This window comes from Heterocephalus glaber, unplaced genomic scaffold (assembly GCF_053883595.1).
Source record: "Heterocephalus glaber isolate CG9 unplaced genomic scaffold, H.glaber_assembly_v1.0 deba00001673, whole genome shotgun sequence".
Lineage (NCBI taxonomy): Eukaryota > Metazoa > Chordata > Mammalia > Rodentia > Bathyergidae > Heterocephalus > Heterocephalus glaber.
Genome location: NW_028258410.1, coordinates 1,981,902 through 2,003,768, shown reverse-complemented (window position 1 = coordinate 2,003,768; position 21,867 = coordinate 1,981,902). Strand labels below are relative to the sequence as shown.

The following is a 21,867-nucleotide window of genomic DNA, read 5'->3' as shown; positions in this document are numbered from 1 at the left end:
AATGTACATTGAGAAATAGTTGTAAAAGTATATAAATATAGATCACACACATATATATGTATTTTCTATATATGTATAGGAATAGGTATGATATAGACATGGATATAGGTAAGGTACAAAAACAGAAGCTTGCTTAAGACAGGCTATTACATTTGATAAATTAGATAATATTTTGGATAAGAAAATTCAAGGTTCCAGACTATGGAGCTAGAGACACATACTTAGGTCAAACATAATATCTACTTGTGTTTGCCCATTTCTAAAATGACTGGGTACTTATTTTGTGTCAAGTGAAAGGTTTTTCTTTCCTAAGAATTTATTCTTAACAGAGTACTAAGAAATTCTGTTTTAATATTGCACTTACTGTGAGCACATTCCACCACACACAGGTCTCATGAGTGCCTTTCTCACTTCCATGGTCCTCAAGCTGTAGGTAACCAGGTTGAGCATCGGGGTGATGACCCCATAGAGCATGAGAGGAGTCTGTCCCTGGCAGGGGAGTGTCTGCTGGAGGAGGGCCGGATGTAGGTGAAGATGGCTGTGCCATAGAACAGATAGACTGCCAGGAAGTGAAAGGCACAAGTGGAGGCTTTGTGCTTCCCTTCTGCAGACTGAATCTTCAGGATGGTGGAGATGATGTAGAAATAGTAGATCAAGGTAGTCAGGAAGGAAATGAACCCACTGATACCACCTACCACTAAAACAAGAATTTTAGCCACATAAGTGGATGAGTAAGAGAGGGCCACCACTGGAGGGATATCACAATAGTACTAGTTGACCTGATAAGACCTGCAGAAGGACAGGCTGAAGGTGGACATCATGTGGATGGTATAATTGAGGAACACACCTTCCCAGATCCCAGAGAACCAGCTGAGCACAACAAGCTATGATTATGATGACAGAGTAGCAAAGGGGTAAGCAGATGGCCATGTACACGTCATAAGCCATAACAGCCATCAGGAAGATTTCAGCTCCAGCTAGGGCCACCAGGAAATACTCCTGCAGAGAAAACTCAACAAAGGAAATGCTGTGGTCCTAAATCAAGAGGTTATACAGCATGTTGGGGACCGTTGTTGATGGGGATAAAATGTCTAAGAGGGATAAGTTTGCCAGGTAGAAGTACAGGGGAGTGTGAAGCTTTGCTTCAGTCCTGATGGCCAAGAGGGTGGCCCTGTTTCTCACTAAGGTGACCTGATAGATGATGGCAAAGGCCACCAAAGTAGGGTAGCTCACCTCAGGAGGTCAGAAAGCCCAATGAGGATGAACTGAGTCAGTGTGCTGACATTGTAGAAGTCCATCTTCTCTCCACAGGTGTCTCTCTGGAGGGAAGAAATCAACAAACACAGGTGAAGGTGGCAACCAAAGAGCTTAGCGCTGAGAAATTCTTAGAAAATAGTTGATGTGTGGTTAGTGATGAATTATGTCAATTCTAATTTAGTAAGAGATTTCAGTTTTTTTGAAGTACTGTACTCATGCTACTTCTTTTGTAAATCTTTTTTGTTGTTGTTGTTACTGGGGATCAAACTCTGGTCTTTTCACTTGTGAGGCAAGCACTGGAAACGCTGAGCTAAATCCCTGGCCCTGATACTTCTCCACATATTTATCCTTGTGCCTTCATCAGGAGGAAGTCCCATGAATTCTCTATAGACTCCTGACAGTTCCTCTCCTTTGTCATCACTGTGAATCTTCCACATTTTCAGGGATTTTATAATTCAGTGAAATAGAATGTGTGATATTGATTCATTATTTCTTATCTTATCTCAATGACTGAAGTTTTATATACTATCCCATTTCTAAAATATTTGAAGGTAGACATGGTCTATTGAATAATTTTGTGTTGTATGTTTTATACATTGTTATATATCATATATTTGTATAATTTAGAAATTTTTATTATAGATTTGGTGTGTATGATTTTATAAAAAGTTTTTAAAAACTAGGAATTAGATGAATCGGTAAACCTAAATAAGTACTGGCTGAAGGGTTGCACACATGGTGTTTATCTTTTCAGAGTATCTCAACTGTGAAGTCATAGGACAGGAATCCTTTGGAACCTCAAAAATCATATTACTAAGTGAAAACATTAGCATGTACCATAGCTGTCCACACAACCAAAGTGTTTAATAAGCTAACTGAAAGTCTGTGCACACGTACCGTGAGGAATTTTTCTATCACTTTAAAAATAATTTACCCCTTAATATCACATATATGTCATAGTAAATTCATAGATAAAAGTTAGTCAGAAAATAAAGTGAAAAATTACTTTCTATGCACCACTTCTAGAACATTCTGCTTGGAGAAAATTTTCAGTGTTTTCTTTTTTCATTTAAAAGTTAATACAAATGACACACAATGATTTATTAACACAGAGGATATGACATTGCTTTCTGCTACCATTTTTATTCTTTTAAGATGTACATGAGAATTGCCACAGTCCAGGGGATATGTTATATTTATTTCCTACAGCAGCACTTGCTTTGTGCCATGTTGTGGAGAAAATAATCTTTTATTGGCAATTTCTTCAAATCATGAAATATAAGAAAGCAAATTACAGTAATTTCAAAATGCTTCTATGTCATGCAGTTGATGCAGAATATTCAGTGAAAATGATTCAAACAAATAGCAGTTGTAATGTTGTCAGTTGTTAGGTTTTTAAATGTTCATGATTAAACAGGCATCAACATTTGTCTGCAACTCTGCATATTATTAGTTAGAAAATACAATAGTAAATATATGTAAATATTACAATATCTTGTCTGAAATACTAATTTCCATAATAATTCTCATTTTCATTTTTACCCATTCTTATAAACTTGGTGCTTTAAATCGGACATTATATGCAATAACATTATAATAAGAATAATGTGGTTTTGCCCAATATGGATAATCAACAACCAAATATTAATAATCAAGCAAATGTTGTTTTGTATTTTTCCTAAATTTTGCACTTGATTTTTCATATTTGTCTCATAGTACTTATTGTCTTAATCTGTAAAATGAAGAATCTGTTCATATGGTGAGGGAACTTATATCAACAAACTACTCCTATTACAAAATACTACATCGGGTATATTCTAATTTAATTAGAAAAATAAAATGACATTTAGTCAATCATGTTTATAAGGAAAAGTTTTACAGCATTTCTCATTACTCTAAAGGAGTAGTAGTTCATTTACTATGGATTCAGAGTAGGTCCTATCAAACATAATCCCTGTGACTATTTGGTATAAATGTGGAATTATAACCACTCAAATATAATGAGAACCAACATAAGGGATGCACATCTCACATTATCTTTCCACTGGAAATTTTCCAGAAATCAAACTTTCATATTATTTATAATTTACTCATTTGTGTGTAGTCAGTGCTAAATGTATTATACAGTTTTTTATTTCTTTTCAGTAAATAGTTACTTCAAGTTTTTGCTATATAAAGAAAATAACAGTAGCCAACTAAGCAAAAATATCATGCATAGTGCTTAAACCTGAACAAAATTAATGTTATGTTATACTTACTATTTCCATGTAAAGAGCTTATTACTATGAATAAGAGAGATTATATTACCAAGAAAACTATTCAGCAAGAAGAACACAGGATGATCAGGCCAACCGACTAGAGCAGTCAACAAAAGTAAACTCATCACTTACATTTAGGACCTATGTTAGGGGTGAGTCTATCATTTATATCAGACCCCTTTCCCAAAGGAAACATTACAGTGAGGCATCTAGAGGGAATATTCCTTTTGTTCAAAACTCAAATTACTTCCAACATATTAATGGGAATAAATATGAATATAAATATAAATATAATGCAAGTTCAAATATAGTGCTAAATCACAGGACTGGCATTTTTGTTTCCTGTAATGGCCTATGGAAAGGGAAAATAAAAAATTTGTAGTAATTGCATGAACTAAAAAAGTAAAGAATAAGTTTATGTATGCTAAATTTTCCATAACCACAGTAATCAGTCTTTCAACATATATCTATATCATCAAATTGTTATGAACATGCATTTCCATGGCAGATTGACAAACCTTAATGCAGTTTCATCCCTGATTACATACTTTTAGTTTGTGCAGCTATGTGCCATCCACCTGAAGAACCAAACCGAGAGCAGCTTAGACTAAGAGTGGGTGGAAAACCAAATCCATTGAATCTGTCACCTATAACTGAGCTTCTATTGATAAGCTGATTAAATGATAAAATAATCTTTGTTGATAGCTAGCTACATACTTGCAGTTATAGCATTGAGGTCAGGGAATATATGTCAGTGCTATCCTGTTTATATTTTTTTAATCTATTAGTTCAGGTTTGTAATATATATGACTGCTTTCCTTGTGTGGGTTTGATACATGTGCATGGCACATCCTAAGTCTTTTTCACATCCACTCCTCCCACCCTTCCCCTTTCAATCCATCGCTTGGTCTCCTTTCTACTTGCAAAGGATCTATCTCCCTTTTTCCTCTTACCTGTCTCTTATTTTGCTTTTTATTTATACTTTGAATTACTATATGGGAAAAAACCATACAGTATTTAAACTTGTGTATCTGAATTATTCCACTTAACATTCAGCTTTCAAGGTGCATTCATTTTCCTACAAATGACTCAGATTAATCATTCTTTTAGCAGACTAGCTGTCCCCACAAGGATTAAGTTAGAAAAGAGTCCTCTGGAATGTGCCTGTTCCCTGAAGTGGCCTTGGCTGTGTGCCTCTCTGTAGGGAGGTGGTCCAGAGTGTACCCAACAACCATTCACACATGAGGGGCTCATTGCTCCCAAACACCAGCCATGCCTGAGAATGGCCCCATCCAGCCACACAGGGATTTGGCACCAAGTCACCTTTGTCTGAACTCTGTACTTAAGGAACTGAGAAACTGGGTGTGGAACAGCACTTTCTCCCTACTGAAGCTGAAGGCTCCATCTCACACTAGGTCCTCCCCAGAGGGTTCCCCTTCATCTTTGGTGGTGTCCCCTGCCTAGTCCTGTGGTCATATCTGTGCTCATATCTGGCATATTTTATAATAAAATTACTTTCATGCTTTTAAAGTCATGTGTGGCTCTTCGCTGTTGGTGCGGCCACACACCTGTGACTCTTTGCAGTCAAAATGCTGTTCCATTGTGTGTACAGGCCCACAATATTTCAGCACAAAATGGACAAGTTCAAGCAGGAATGTAAAATGACACAGAGATGAATGTATCTCACACTCTCCTTCACATGCACAGCTCTGCTCGCCTTTCTGCTGCTGTAGAAAGAGCAACAACAGCTCAGCTTCTCAGCACTTCAGTTTGGGAGGATTTTATTCTGACTTAGTGATGAGACTGTGGCTATGTGAGCTTTGTGTGTTTATGTTTGCCTGATAAAAAGCCCTGGGATCAGATGTGCAGCACTATTTAGCACCTCGAGGACCCAAGTTCAAATTGAGCAGCACAACAGGAAAACTGCCCTTGATTGATGAATCTGAATTTCATAATCTCACTGTAGGTTTTATATTTTACTCCTTGTATTTTATAAAATGGACTTTATCCTCTATGTATGATTTAAACTGTTTAGGCCATTGGAAACTATATTGATACTCTGTTAAAATATTACATGTGCATTATGCATTTCCTCCAAATTCTCCTCATTTTCTTGGAATTCAGTCAAATATTGTGTTTTGAAGATCCCAATACCTTTACTTCAAAACCTTCTCTCAGCACTGGTGCTCTCCACACTCAGGGTCTTGCCTCTCTCCCATCTGAACCCACAGATCTGACCAGCCCAGCACCCACCCATGCTGGGTTCTCTTCAAGGTCCTCCTACTCCCAGGCCTGGACCCAATATGGAGAGCACCCAGCTCGTAGTTGCTACTCATCCAGGGCATCAGAGGCCCCTGTTCCACCCACCTGGATCCCATTCCTGTAACTGTGCACTGCCTGGGGTGCTTTACACAGGACAGGGCTGCTCAAGACCCTTTCTCTGGGAGGGCAGGACTAAATCAGTTCAGCCCAGCTCTCTGTGGCCTTGAGGTCCAGATAACATGATGGATGTGGGCAAGGAGCCCTGAAAGAAAAGACAGGAGTGTTGGGCAGCAGGCCTGGCTCACAGGGTCCTCTCAGGACAGCTCAGGCCAGGGTATCTGAAGGTCTCCTCCAGTCCCACTTCCAGGGCTCCACCACCTCTCTGTCCACCCTGGTGACCACACTGCCCATATCTGCCCTCTGGGACACAACCATTTGAGCACTGTGCAGCACACTCAGCCTGCAGCTGCACCAACCCTACCAAGAGTAGGAGGGGTAAGAACAGGGAGGCCCTGGAGAAGGATCCTCAGGGCAGTTCCAGGAGAGCTGCAGTACATGGACAGGGGAGGGATGGACAGGGGAGAGGGGAGAGGGACAAAATAAGAAAAGAGGAATTAGATGTGTTTTGTGTATGTGCAAATCCTCAGAAATGAATGTGACCATTATGTACAGCAGACATGCAGTAATAAAAACTAAATCTGAAACAACCCTCCAGTTACTGCACATGTGACCATGTTACCAGACACTCATCAGATGCAAGGGTACAATTCTGGGTATAATGCATTTTAAATAAAGTGGCTTTCAAAAAAACAGTGATTACTATTAGATAGTGTACATAGGCTAAGTTATTCTCTCTATATAGAATATCCACATATATAACTCTTTAAAATATTTTTTAATTTTTGTTTTTATTAGTACAGGTTTGCTGTACGTAATAACATTCATCTCAGGGATTCGATACATGTACATAAGATGAATTTTTAAACTGTGTGTGCTGAATGTCAGATTCAACTATTTGAAAATCATCAAGCTTATAGAACATATTCTGCTCTTTTGTATCTCTATGTTCACTCATATTTGTGATTTTTAATTTATCACTAACATTTATTCTCTTCTTTTACTTATTTATTTTTGGTAGGATTAGTAGCCTTCAGAAAGTGCTCATCATCTAAGTGTCATCATCAAACATGCCTTTCAGTCTGTTGCTACATTTACCAGCCTGGCATTATCCAGCAGGACCAGACAGTGCAGTCAAATTAATGAGATAACAGCAGTTGTAATGTTATTACTCTGGTGTGTCTTCATAAAAATGAAAGAGGTTGTTTTGTACCTTCCTTTTCATAGTAACAGGAGTGGATCAGACTTTTCAGTTTACTTTTGCCATCACCTGCATGTTCAATGGCAATGATGGAAAAGTGCAGAGTGATGTAGGAGGAAAGTCTGAGGAGCTGGAAAAGAGAAACTTCTGCAGTGGACCATTGAGCCACAAGGCTGGGTATAGGATCAGGACTGCATCTTTCTCAGTAAGCCAGCATTGCTACCTGATTCTGTAAGTGTGCTGGGTTTATTTCTCACAATAATCCCTAGATAAGCAAAAGAATGGATTTATGTCATGAGATTTAAAAATATTAATGCTAACCAATCTTATATAAAAGTATATTTCAATATTTCATACCCAAAAGTGGTAAGTGTACTGGAGGTAGATTAGTTAATTAGCCTCATTGAAATATTGGATTTTGTGAACATATCATTTTGTGTCCCACAAATATTTGCTGTGGTTACTTTTCATTGAATGAATAAATATAGTTTCCAAAGGAAAAAGTGTAAAAGTAAAAAATTTCTGAGGAGAAAAGCCCTGACTTCATTATTTAAAAAGTCTAACTAATACTGGTAGATTCGTTGGAAATGCACAAGTAGAAATATCAATACGGAATCAGATAGAAAGATAAGATGATGAGGAAATAGGTTGAAATAATTTCATAAATTCACCCTGAAAATTAGAAATCAAGCCACTTGTTCATTCAAATATGTGGATGAAAGTATGTGGTGGAAATCTATGTATCAATTTTGACAGATACAGAGATAGACCAAAAGAAATTCATTCAAGTGATTTCATAAATGTTAATATCCTGCCTATGTAAATGTTATCCATATCTAAATTACAGCGTACTTTTACCTTGTAAAAAGCTATGACAATGACCTCTTGCATACATATTTTGGAAAAAATATGGATATCTTAGTTGCCTTGATTGGAGTAAATATTTCAGAACAGTTACAAAGATCAAATCAAGTTCTGCATCTTACCTTCACACAAATTTTAACTTTTAACACATGTACCTCCTCAGTGATGAAACATGAAAGTTGAAATATGTCAGGCATCAGAGGAGGGTTAGCCAGGTCCAGACCTTCACCAGGACATGAGCTCTGGATAACAGGAGGTCCATAGGGGCCAAACACCACTTGCTTCTGGGAGGAGCAATAAGTAGGGAGACTCAGGGAGCCTGATGCTCCTGTTGTTCCAGGACTGGACTGGGGCTAAATGGTCACCAGAGCCTCCATGCTGAGGTTTTCCCAGACAGTGCAGCTTGATGAAACAAACAGATGGGGAATTTAGCATTAAGTTCTCAGACACAATATTTCCAATATGTATACTAGCCACCAGTTTGCAGTCAGCTGTTGAAAGTCAGAGAAACAAAATTTTGTTGATTTTGAGTGAATCCAATTTTGTGTGCTATTGGATGAAAAAGGTGCACCACTCAGGTAACCATTGTCCACTTGTTCTACAGATAAATCCTAGGAGTGGTTATTATTCCATCTGTCTCCATGCTACACTCTGATTCATTTTCAATTCTTACCAAATTTGAATGGATCAAGAATGGCCTGCATGTTTTCATCAGGGTTACAGGCAGAAAAAACACTTCCAAATTACAGTTTTTTGGAGGGTCATTTATTTTTATGTCTTGATTTTTCATTGAGTGAGCAAAAGGGTTTTAGGGGATGCAGCAGAAGGGGTGGGTGAGGGTCTCAGTTTCCAAAGCCCCACTGTGTCCTTTGTTCTTGGTTGTCCCCTTTTAATCACCGTGTGACCCATCACAGCCTGAGTGGAAGAGTGAGTACAAAGAGCACAGTGCAGACAGCCGGGTCTTCTCACAGGACCACTCAGTGTGCTTCTCCAGGTTGGTCAGGTCCAGCACCTGAGGTTCTCTCAACAGCATAGGCATCTGTTAAGGTGGAAAACATAACTCGTGCCCTGTGCCTTATGGTGCCTGTCTTTTTCCTAGGTCAAAATCATCCAAAATATTTTCAAAATATTTGTGCAACATAAACCAAACTTCCAGGCTTAGGAACCAGGCATAAAATATACAACATATACAATAATCCCAGTAAGAAAATGAAGATGTAGATTTGTACTTCACCAAAACAGGTGCACACAACAAGACAATGTGTAAGCCACCGGAAATACATGATGCGCAGGAGTACATTTCAATGTAAGAAGGTATATCAAATATAAATTAAACTGTTTCATTTGAGGTATTGATATTTAAGTTTTAGATTTAAAAATCTTTGACTGCAACTCAGATAATCTGTTGAACATTCTTCACAGGGCAGCTTTGAGCTCCCTGTTGCATAGACAGTAGATGATGGGGTTCATGAATGGAAGCACGATGCCTTAAACATGGCTGTGAGCAGATTCTCAAGGGATGGGTTGTTTGGAATGGGACCAAAGGCAGCCACTAACCCAGAAATGAGAAACAAAAAGAGAATGGCCAGCTGAGGGGTACAGGTAGACGTGGCTTTGTGACAGGCTTCCCCTGAATGAGTCTTAAGCACATTTGAAAATATATTAATATATGACAAAACCATAAAGGCAAAATATACCAAGACAAGGCAAAGATTTAAAGACAGCATTTTAAATTCAGAGTACTGGATATCTGAAAATGAAATCCTCAGAATTTGAGGTATATCACAGAAATATTGCTGGATCACATTGGTCTTGCTGAAGGGAAGCCTAAACAGAGCCCCTGTGTGGATAGTGGAGACAGGTCCAGGAGCCAGCTGTGGCCTAGGAGCACAGACTCGGGGTGATGCTGAGCCCATAATGCAGTGGGTAGCAAATGTTCACATAGTAGTCATAGGACATGACCACCAGGAGGGCAATCTCTGTTGACACAAATAGTGTATACAGGAAAATCTGTGGGGCACACTCTGTCAGGGATGTGGTCTTATTGGCTGTCAGGGAATTCACTCCAGCTTTGGGAACAATAACTGAGATGCTGCTGAGGTCTCGAGGGCCACATTGCTTATAAAACAGCACATGGGAGAATGCAGATGTGTATCTGTCATGATGACAGTGACAGCCACAAGATTCCCTGTTAGTGCTGATAAATCCCTAAGAACAGCACAGCTTGGAGAACCTGGAGCTCCCAGTAGCTTGTAAAATCCATGAGGAGGAATTCTTTGAAGATGGTGAGGTTGTCCACGTCTGCTCACATGCTGTGGTCTCTACAGAGTCAGAGGTTAAAGTGAGCAGAGGATGCTATGAGCAGAATGCAGAGCTGGTAAAACTGCAGAGTGGCTTCTAATCAGTAACTCAGGATAGAATAAATGGATAAAATAAAGTATCCTGAACATACATAATTATATTTTGTTTTCTTTCCCCAAACTGCGGATATCCTTTTATTTTTTCCCTTCTAGGATGACAGAATTAAGCAATACAGTATTTAAAGTGAAAGCAGTTCTCCCAATCTTTCATTTGTTTTCTACCTTCAAAAATGCCTTTTCTAGTTCTGCCTGGTTACCTAAGTGTTTTCTTCATTTGCTTCAATTTTCTTATTTTTTAATTTTATTTTCTGATTTGACACTTGTGAGTTTCTTATGGTAGACAGCTTTATTACTAGTATGAAGCCTTCTCTAGGAAATGTCTATTTCTCAGAGAAGTCTTTGGGGCACTTGTGATTCTTGGGCTTTGTGTCTGTCCTAAGCTCCTACCTTCCCAATATAGTAAGGATCAGAATTCGCTATTTATTTGCCTCAGCACCCAGAGCTCAGATACTGGGCTATGGTGGAGGTCATACGGGGAGCACAACTGATTACAACAGATAGGGCATCCTGGTGAAAGTAGTACAATTAGCAGCATCAATAGCCTTAAGCACAGCCTAGAAACTGACAAATACTGGTAAATATTAATTTTGTACCTTTAAGCGTAGGAGCAAGATCTGCAGTTATATAACACAATCCAGCATAAACCAGGAGCTTGTATGCAATGAGTTTCCTCTTAGTAGCATGACTTTACCCTCTAGGGTGGAAGTTTAAGAGGGATAGGGGAATAGATGAAGAAAGATATAGTAGAGGCAAGACTGGAGGACAGCAGATGAGCAGCCAAGGATCGGGGAACTGGAGAAAACAGTAGGACAGAAAGTGTGAAGGATAAAGCAAAAGAATATCAGCATGAACCAGAAAGACAAGGAAGGATTTTTACTCACATGAAAATACCATAACCTCAAAAGAGATAGTAGAGGAAAGGAAGAGGATGAGTAGGAAAGTTAAACATAATGGTAGAAACTAAAAAAAAAAAAAAAAAAAAAGACAGAAAGAAGAAACAAAACCAACAAGAAATTAAATTAAAACCACAAATTAAATTTCCTCAGGAGTCCACAGTCCTTTGGTAGTGTCCAAGGCAGGTAGTGTCCCAGAAGTGGGCTGTGATTCCCACACACTCTGGTAGAGTTTGATCTTGTGGGAGCTGTGCTGCTCTAAGCCAGCAGCTTTGGGTGTTCCTATCTGGCCCACCCAAGCCTCCTCTCCATTGCTGTGGTGTCCAGGGCTGCTCTCAGTCCCAGGTACATTGGCTGCACTGGATCAGGTTAATTGCCCTTGCTAAAATCCCACATGCTTCTGTGTCTTCCCCTCAAGCTGTTGGTCACAACTCAAATTTTTCCACGGTGCTGCTGTCCCAACATTGAAGCACATGACAGAGAAAAAAACAGAAGGGTGCAGGCTTGAGGCCTGGCTCTGTGTTTGCCAGAGACAGCAGCAGTGTCCTTTGTGAGGAGGAGGCTAAAGGGACCAGAGGCTTCTCTCCCAAACCTAGCCTGTGTGGCTTGAGTGAGCCACTCCTTTTCAGCCCATCAGTTTCTGGGCCACTTCCCAGTGTGGACATTCACTGGCAGCGCTGTGGGTTGGTACGCTGTTTTTTCACGTCTGGAGCTGTGTTTGATTTGGTCTACTGGTCTCTTATTTCCGATTGGTTTGGGAATCATGATGTTTGTCCCTCCCTTTTTTCCAAGTACCTGTGTTTTAGTTGACTTTTCCCTGAGTAGGTCCAGTGAGCCTCCTCCTCCTCTCAGCCATGTTGACTCTTAGACTCTGCTTCAGTTTTCTGTGGCTCTCTGGAACATTGTCTCTGAGAGCTTCTGTAATGGCACTGGGTTTGGGAATTACATATCTACTCCTCATTCTCTAGGTTCTGGGCTGGAGAATGATGAAGATGCAGTCCTTCTGTGGCTGGTTCTCTGCTCAGTTTTCCCTGACAGATCTAATCCATGAACCTGAGGTACCTCTGACAATGACTTTGATCTAAAGGACACAAGGTTGGTCATTCCACACCATTCTTTCACTCTAAGAGCTCTTCCAGACCTGTGAGCCCTTCCTCCATTTCACCATCATCTGTTCAGGGTGTTATTTTGTGTAGAAAGTAAAATTTCTTTTTTCCTATAGGCAGTGTATGGCCAGTTCCCCTCTTGTACCTCCTTGTCAGTGTATTCTATCTTAAAACAAACAAACAATCAAACAAACAAAAATAACTGCTTGAAGTCCTCCAAAATGCACCCTTTCTGCTAGGCATGGAGTGTAATCTGTGATGGGTGCAGATGCTCTCTGCAGACATGTCCTCCTATTGCTTTCATGGCTTGTGCTAAAATCTTCTACAATCATGGTTGGAATTTACTTACCTGTGCTCATGTTAAAGCATTCAAAATCATAAACAATCTGCTTACAGATTATTTATAGCACTAAATTTAGTTACATAAAAAGTCATCTAAGTATTTTAAAATTTTTATTAATGAAAAACAAAATTGATATACTATAATGAAGAAAACATTACCATCTATGTATTTGTTGACATTTTACATGTAGTTAATTTACAGTTACAAAAACATTGAGAATATTTCTGCCTTTTATGTGCATAATAATGATTTTGTACATTTATTTGGGTCTCCGGTTTTTTAAAATATATATTATATGAATGGCTTTCTGTGATCATCCTTTGAATTACACATGGTTTCTTCTCTTAGCCTTACTTTGCTAAATGGAGAGAAAATCCTTTGAGCACAGAATGTTTCTATTAACAACATTGACTGCTTAAACTGGTATTACTTACATCCTGCAGGTCACTGAAGTAAACCACATCATGCTTATTTTAAATTTGCTCTATCAAAAAAATAAATTTGCTCTATCAAAATAGCAGAGGTGGGGCATAAAAAATTCTGCTTCTCATCTTCATCTCTTCTTATTCTGTGTAATAAGTGCTGAATCCATCTTACATTTCTATTCTTCACCAGCAACAGGATCCAGCGCATAAGAGAAAATCCATGGATTTTTCTTTCTTCTCCAACTTCTTCACACTTGTGTTTTGAAATTATTTGGCTTACAATTTAAAATGTAGACAACAACATGATTACAACTGCTAATTTCCCATGTATAATTAAATGGGTCATATATAACGATATATGCAAGGATCAGCATTATTTTAATATCTTATCAAATTTAGGTATTATCATAAATTTCCAATAATAACAACCATACTAGATAGTGCAACACTCTTGTTTTGCTAACTTAAAGACTATTTTCTTCCTATGTGCTTTGGTTTGTGTGAAATGCCCATTTTTATCTCCTTGTAGATTTCATAGTTGCTCTTTTAAATCAATTTCAAGAAGTGATTTAGATTGTGGGCCTGTTGTTCACTTCCCAGGTGATTTGGAATCATTGTGATTTTTGCTTTCTGTTCTAACCCACACGGTATGTAAAACACAGATCCTCAGAGAGCGTCTAGGAGCCAATTGGCTGAAACAAATTAAAATCTGGAACAATCTGTCTATTCTGGAAGCACACATACATCATATGGGACTAAAATAGTTACATGGGCTTAAGATTTTAAAGTATTTCACGGGTCCTTGTATGCCATGTGTTATTAACTATGTTAATAGAAATACATAAATTAATATCTACAAAATTACCTGAGCTCTGAAAGTGTTAACAAGGACCAAAACGTAAAATAGATATTGTGAAATAGGAAGAAAATATTCCAATGGGAAGGGGAACTGGGTGGGGAGGGTAAAGAAAAAAAGAGAAAAGAAGGAAAACATTGAAACAAAGCTATTGTAAATGAGAAGAGGAAGAGGGGTTGAAGGGAGGTTAGGAAAAAGGGATAAAAGAAGAATCAAGATATATCATGCACAAGTACAAATTCCCCGATGATGAACATGACCCTTATATATACTTTATATATGTACCAATAAAACTAATTAATTAAAATTTATCTGAGCAGTGAAGTAATGATTCTAAGTTCACTAACGTGAATATTGTATTTACACAATGTTAAGAGACTTAATGGGATCCTTGCCCCTGCTTCTTTCTTCAATGAGGAAAATGCAAACTGACTTCTCAATGAGACTCCCAGTGTGGAACCTGAGTGCATCCCTGCTTCTGAAATACCTGTGAGCCTGCTGAGTCTTCACCAAGTATGTGCAAGGGTCACAAATCTGATGAGCTCTGGGGACCAGGTGATCCCAGTTCCATGGAGTCCACATTTCCTGCAGCTTCTAATTGGTCAGGATTTCAGGCCACACCATTGAGAATAAATAAATTTCAATACAATTTATAGGAACTAAATTTTGTGTGTGGCACTATATTAAAAATTGAAGAATTGAAAAATGTTTCATACATCACTAGATTGTCAATAATATCCCCCATTCACATCTGATTATCATAGCAATTTACTTGTTATAGTAAATAATAGAATGTTGCCACTGGATAGTCAATGTGCCATGATGAGATGGTCCCATCTCTCTGTGAGTCTGTATTTCTCACAGAACAAATAGATGTTGCCACTGAATCATTTATGACCCAAAATTTGAATCAGACCATAAGAAATTCACTAACAGGCCTTCAGTTTTCATACTTCAATTATTCTTTAAAGAATGATAGGTTGTTTTTCTTTCTATGGAATAAATGTAGAATACCAGGAATTACATGAATGTATAATTACAATACTCTTTCCTCTTCCTGGTTGTATATCATTGCAGAGCAGTATTTTTATTGTTGCTCAGACAAACCCACAAACTGCAACAGAATGAATGAAGAAAAGTGGTTGCATTTGCCTGCTGTGCCTCCAAGTCCTGTTGGTTCCACCTCCTAAGGCTCCTCCACCTCTCACATCCACACTGGTGACCATGCTGCCCACATGGTATACACACTGCCCTCTGGAATACACATGTGTGAGCCCTGCACAGCACACTCAACCTGCAGCTTTACCACCCCTACCAGTAGAAGGAGGGGTCAGCAGAGGGCAGCCCCTGGAGAAGGCTCCTGAGAGGAGTTCCAAAATCCTGGTACTCCACTTGTGAAAGTGTTATCAGGCCACCATCAAATGCAAGGGGATTTGGGGCACATTACTTTTTATATGAATTGGCATTCATAAAAGTAATGATTACCCTTAGACCCTGTGCATATTATGAGTTCATATGGTGTGTGTGTGTGGTCATAAATACTGTTTAAAAATTAAATATTTTAAACTGTGCATTGATAACCAGGGTCAAATATTTGAAGATCACCTGGCACACATTCTGTGCGAAATCAGGTGTGAGACAAAAGCCTGGGCTGAACTGCTGTCATGCTCATGCCAGCTTCAACCAGTTTTGAGGACAGAAACAACTGCACCTGTAGGCTGATTAAAAGAAAAAGAACATTCAGGCATAGTCCACAACATATGAGGCCCTGGTAAACTTTCCTTGAGCTTGCTTCTTCTTTGTGAGAAGCTAATAAAAGTGAGGAAAATTATCAGTTCAGCCTCCATGTCCACTAGAGCCAAAACTTCCCGGGACCTCTTCTTCCAAATTATCTTTGTGTCCTTGTATTTTGTTCTCCATGATTTGCTGTTTGGGGATGAACTCGTAGGCTGGTTTCTATAGCATTCCAAACTATTTTAGCTCTGAATTTTTGTAATTGACAATTTATCATCAATATTTACTCTCTTCTTTCTCTGATTTATTTTTGTGATGGGATTCACAGGATGCAGAGAGAATTCATCTAAATGTCACCAACAAACATACCATTCAGTTTGTTGGATACAATTTCCCCTCTCTGTGTATCCAGCTGGAAAAAGAATATTCATTTCAGTTTAATGAGATACTAGCAGGTGTGATGTGTATATACTCCTGTATGTCATCATAACAAAGGAAAGTGGTCCATTTCTACATTCCTCTGCACAGCAATAGAAGTAAATCTCACTTTGAATTTTGATATTTTCATCAACAGTACATTCCCCAGCAATAATTGACAAAGTGAGAGCAATGTTAGGGAAGACTCTTAGATACCTTGGATACAGGAACCTTCCTTAGTGGACCTCATAGCAATGACACATGTGCCTAGATACAAGACAACTACATTGATGAGGTACAACTTCTTTCTACTTCTCATTTGTATATCTATTCTTGAAGGGAGATTTATACTTTCTCAGCCTGTGCTGATGGTAGTTATTTTTCACTTTAGTTGTAGGATTGATTCAAGTATGGATGTGGTACACATTAATTTATTTCATTTTGCTTATAAAGGAAGGTCTTTATTTCTCCTTTGATGTGGAAGGAAAGCCGTCCCAGGTGTAGTAATCTTGACTGACAATTGTTTTTGTTATAGAAGTTGAAATACAACGTCCTCTGATCCCCTGCACTACAGAGTTCCTGCTAGTGTGATTATAGTTGGGCAAATAGGGCTGCCCATAAGCATGTCATAATCTTTTCCTTTTTTTGTATTTCCAAAGCATTTCTTAGTTTTACAATTTTAAGACTTTCCCTATACCGTGTCATGGTGCAGATCCTCTGTAGTCATGTCTATCAGCCACCAGTACCCAGACCTCCATTACTTTGCCAAGATTAGAGAACTTTTCTGCTCTCATTTAATTGATGTTTTCTGTGCCCTTAACTTTTACACCTTCTCCTTCAAGTATTCTCATGAGCTGGATACTTGATCTTCATTAGTGTCTCAACTATCTTGTATGCAACATTCATATTTTGTTGTCTTTTGTTTTTGTCTACTCAGCCACCTTGTTCACAGGAAATAGTGCATGCTCACTGTGGCTGACACTGGAAAAGTTGATTTCGGGGACTTCTTAAGCTGTACACATCAGGGGCTCAACTTGATGTGTGGGTGTGTTGGTGTGTAGGTAGAGAGGAAAATCCTCCCCATGAATTTACTGTTGGTGTAACAGCTTGCCAGCTTATCGGTCACTTGGATACACCTCAGGACCCCTCTAGAAACAGCTTAGACTGTCAATCTTCAAGGGTCCTACCCCAAATCAGGAAACAACCTGTCACCTGGTTAAAATCACAGGGGCTCTCAGTGATGACCCAGAAGTCAAGACCTATTGCATGGCTCAGCCAGCCATCACAAGAGCTAGCAGAGATAGAGAAAGCCCAGCACACCACCAGAGCTAGAGATGAGGCACGATGTCAGCCATGTATGAAACCTGCAACTCTCCCTGCCTTGGTCCTGTAGTTATCACCCAGTCCATCCAGGATCACTCCCAGGCTCAGTAGAAATGTTCTGCCCCTCCTGAAGAGCTCCAGAGAAACTCAGAGAAGATGGTCACACTCTGAGTTGTATGTTCTTTGAGATAAGAACACGGTGATCTAAACAGGAAACTATGAAACCTCTAAGAGAAACTGAGGAAGTTCCAACAATGGGTCCAAAAGAAGGGTAGTTAGTGATCTTAAAACCATAACCCAAGACTCTTAAATTTAGATGAAGACTACATAATGAAAAAGAGATTTTTTTTTTAAAGAAGTAAAATCAATTAAAAAGAGGGGAACCCTGGGAAGGGGGGCTGGACTCAGAAATGCAGTGAGAAGGACTCATGGGCTCTGTCATGTGAGGAAGATCAGTGAACTCCATCCAGGCTGCAGGAAGTGACCCCTGGGAAGCAAAGGAGGAAAGAGGGAAAGGAAGAAAGAAAGTCCATGGGAATCAGAGACCACTACAAAGACAAGAAAACTATGCACTCTGGGTATTTGGAGAGGGGAGAAAGACAAGAAAACCCATAAAGCATATTTAAAGAAATAAATGTTAAAAAATTCTCAGATCTGGAATGATGACAACCCGGAGGTACAGAAAACAAAGTAACTCTGACCAAATGTCACCCAGGGAAGTGTTCACTGAGACATATGATGATTGAATTGTCAAAGTCTAAATTAAAGGAAAAAACCCTGAGAACAGTAACACATAAGGAAAACCCCACATGTGAGGGAATTCCTAATGATCATCAGAGGAATACTCAGCAAAATGTCTTTAGACCAAAGACAGTGGGCTACTATATTCAAGATCCTGGATAGAGAAAAACACACCTTATCCATGCAAGATGATTCACAGAGCAAACCATCTTTGAGGTGTAAGGAAGAACACATTCTTTCCTAGTCCACAAAAGCTAAGGGAGTTCAAAACTAGGGCCCTGTTTTATATGACTGTCTGAGGGTGTTCTCAAGCTGAGGAACAAGGCAAGTAATCAACAACATAAAAATCATAAGTGTATAAAACTTAAAGGTGTAGGAAATACTGAACCACATTCTGGATACTTGGGGACTGTAACAGTATGTGTAAGCAATTCCACAAAGACTAGTGGTTAAAAGACAGAAATATTCAGAACTATACAAAAAAATTAGAAGAGAATTTTTAAAGATAATTTTAAAGAACAATTTAAAGAAAAAGGCTTTACATTCTTACAGCAATATATAAAATTTGGAAGGAAAGAAAAATGTTTAGTGTTGTACTTAACCAAAACTCTCTGATTGGATAAATGTAGAGTATTGTATGTAAAAATATTCCATGTAAGCATTGCTGCAAACAATGTGGCATTTCAATATATTTAACTGTGACAGCTATTTCTTCAGTATTTCAAGATGTTATCTTTTTAGACTCAGGATGGACTAGGCAATGTTGTCCTTTTGGAAAATGTACATTTCAATGGGCAGTTTACATAGTGAACAACCTAAACCAGGGGACCAAAAGAGGCTTCCATTGCTCATATCCACTTCCTTCTTAGGGAAGATCTTGTATGAGGAAGAGAAAATTGGTGTTCAACATGGACAAGACACAGATTGATATAAGCTGTTGTTATCTGGTGGGTGTTACCTGGATAACAAGACCATCCTTGCTGGCTGGGCAAGTCTTCTACTCAACCAGCCCTCCTGACCTCTACTCTCCATCAGAAGTCCATGTTCCTGTGTCTTAGTCCACTTCTGGGCAAGCTTCAGCTGTCTGGCTCTCTCTAGTCTCCTGCTGTGTGAACCTGACTCCTGTCCTCAGAGAGGTAATAAAATTTCTATATTTTTCCTTGTGAATCAATTTTCAATCCATTTCATGAACTGAAATTACCAATCTTTCAGAATGAAAATGTAAATTCCTTACATTTCACAGCAAAATTGATGGAAGGCACAGTAAAAATAATAGAATTCAAAATGTTGCTCTTTTGTTCAAGCAGCCAACCAGGATTGCAAAATCAGCCCCAGATAAAAAATATAGAGAGACAAAGTTGAATGGAAGGAAGACACTTTATTTGTAAAAAGGAAAATGAAGGGGGGAGATATATAGCTGCCATGATAAGGAAGAATCAGTGTAGGGAGCTCCAGAGAAGTGGAGGGCCTGGGGGCCTGTTCTGGGCTCTATGTGTGGGGCAGCATGAGACCCTTCCCCCACTTGGAGCTTTGCATAACTGCATCAGCTTCCAGGCATCTCTGCCTAAGTCATTTCTTCTCTTGGTCTATGTGCAGCTACTTTCTGTCTGCTGCTTTACTTGTCCTTGACCTACCTTTCAGGGCTTTATGTTTGGGGTGGTTCATGTGTTCCCAAGAAGGTGCCTCATTCATGGTTAGCTTAGAATTAGAAAGCAGGTGTGTGGATGTCTATTGTATTCTATAAGTCTGACATGAATATCATGACTATAGAGTGGAATGTATGAGGACTCTATAGGAAAAAAGTAATGTGTATATATATATATATATATATATATATATATATATATATATATATATATATTGACCTGCTTCTCAGGGGAATTTCTCTAGTGAAGTTTGTTTTTATCTTCTTTTAGTCAGGATTGGCTAGAAGACCTAATGTGTCCCTTACTTACTTTCTTGTCTACAGCCCCTGTCCCTACAATAGCAAGTCACAACAAATACTCAACAAACCACAGAAAAAGTTTGTAGGAGAGATACAAAGAAAAAATAACCAGATTCAGAAATACATACTTAATTCTAACTACAATGATATCTAATTGTGTCTATATATGTCTAACATCACCTAGTATTTATTTGGTGTCAGGAGAAAGTTTTTTTCCTAAGAATTCTTCCTAAGAATTCAAAGGGCTGGGGATTTATCTCAGTGGTTCTGCAGCCAGCCTCCAAAGCATAAGTTCTTGAGTTCAATCCCTGGTATCGGAAAAAAAAAAAAAAAGAATTCATTCTAAACAGAGTACTAAGCAATTCTGTTTTAATACTGCACTTACTGTCAGCACTTTCCACTACACACAGCCCTCCTGAGTGCTTTTTTCACCTCCATGTTCCTCAGGCTGTAGATGACTGAGTTGAGCTTCGGGGTGATGACCCCATAGAGCATGGGGATGAGTCTGTCCCTGGCAGGGGAGTGTCTGCTGGAGGAGGGCTGGATGTAGGTGAAGATGGCTGTGCCATAGAACAGACAGACCACCAGAAGGTGGGAGGCACATGTGGAGAAGGCTTTGCACTTCCCTTCTGCAGACTGGATCTTCAGGATGGTGCAGATGATGTAGACATAGGAGATCAATATGGCCAGGAAGGAAATGAACACACTGATACCCCCTACCACTAAAAGAAGGATTTCAGCCATGTAAGTGGATGAGCAAGACAGGGCCACCACTGGAGGGATATCAGAGTAGTGTTGGTTGACCAGATTGGACCTGCAGAAGGACAGGCTGAAGGTAGAGACTGTGTGTATGGTAGAATTCAGAAAACTGTCTTCCCAGGTCTCAGACACCAGCCGGACACATCAAGCCTTGGTTATGATGACAAAATAGCTAAGGGGGAAGCAGAGGGCCACGTACCAGTCATAAGCCATGACAGCCAGCAGAAAGACTTCAGTCCCAACTAATGCCACCAGGAAATACAGCTACAGAGCACACCCAACAAAGGAAATGCTGTGCTTCTTGGTCAAGAGGCTGTGCAGAATATTGGGGACAGTTGTTGACAGGCAGAATATGTCTAAGAGGGACAAGTTTGGCAGAAAATAGTACAAGTTAGTGTGCAGCTTGGCCTCAGTCCCAATGGACAAGAGGATGGCCTCATTTCACACCAAGGTGACCTGGTAGATGATGGCAAAGTATACAAAGAGAGGGTAGCATACCTTGGGGAGGTCAGAGAGCCTGATGAGGATGAATTGAGTCACTGTGGTGAAATTGTAGATGTCCATCTCATCTCCACTGGGGTCTTTCTGGAGGAAAGAAAACAGCAAACAAAGGTTAGGGAGGTAACCAAAGTGCTTCTGAGAAATTCTTGGAGAACAGCTCCAACTTTATTTAGAAATTTCAGGAATCTGAACTACTGTACTCACAATATTTCTTGAAATAGTTACCCTCTGACCTTCATGGGGAGGGTGCCCTGTGATTACTATAGAGATCCATGACAATTCATCTCCTTTACAATGATTTTTATCTTTCCACATTGTTTGTGGTTCAACATTCAGGGAGAGCAGTTGGTGGCTTTCTCACATTCTTTTGGGTACTTGCTTCTTGTGTCTCATGTTACTTCACTGAGTAACTTTTATATACTCTTGCAATACTAACATTTTTGGA

At 39.2% G+C, this 21,867-nt stretch overlaps 2 pseudogenes; both read right to left on the bottom strand.

The window, feature by feature from the left end:
• Window positions 1–360: 360 nt before the first annotated feature.
• LOC106009065 (olfactory receptor 5V1-like) lies at window positions 361–1,298 on the bottom strand (annotated as a pseudogene).
• Window positions 1,299–20,549: 19,251 nt separating this feature from the next.
• LOC147822078 (olfactory receptor 5V1-like) lies at window positions 20,550–21,485 on the bottom strand (annotated as a pseudogene).
• Between the last annotated feature and the right edge of the window lie 382 nt (window positions 21,486–21,867).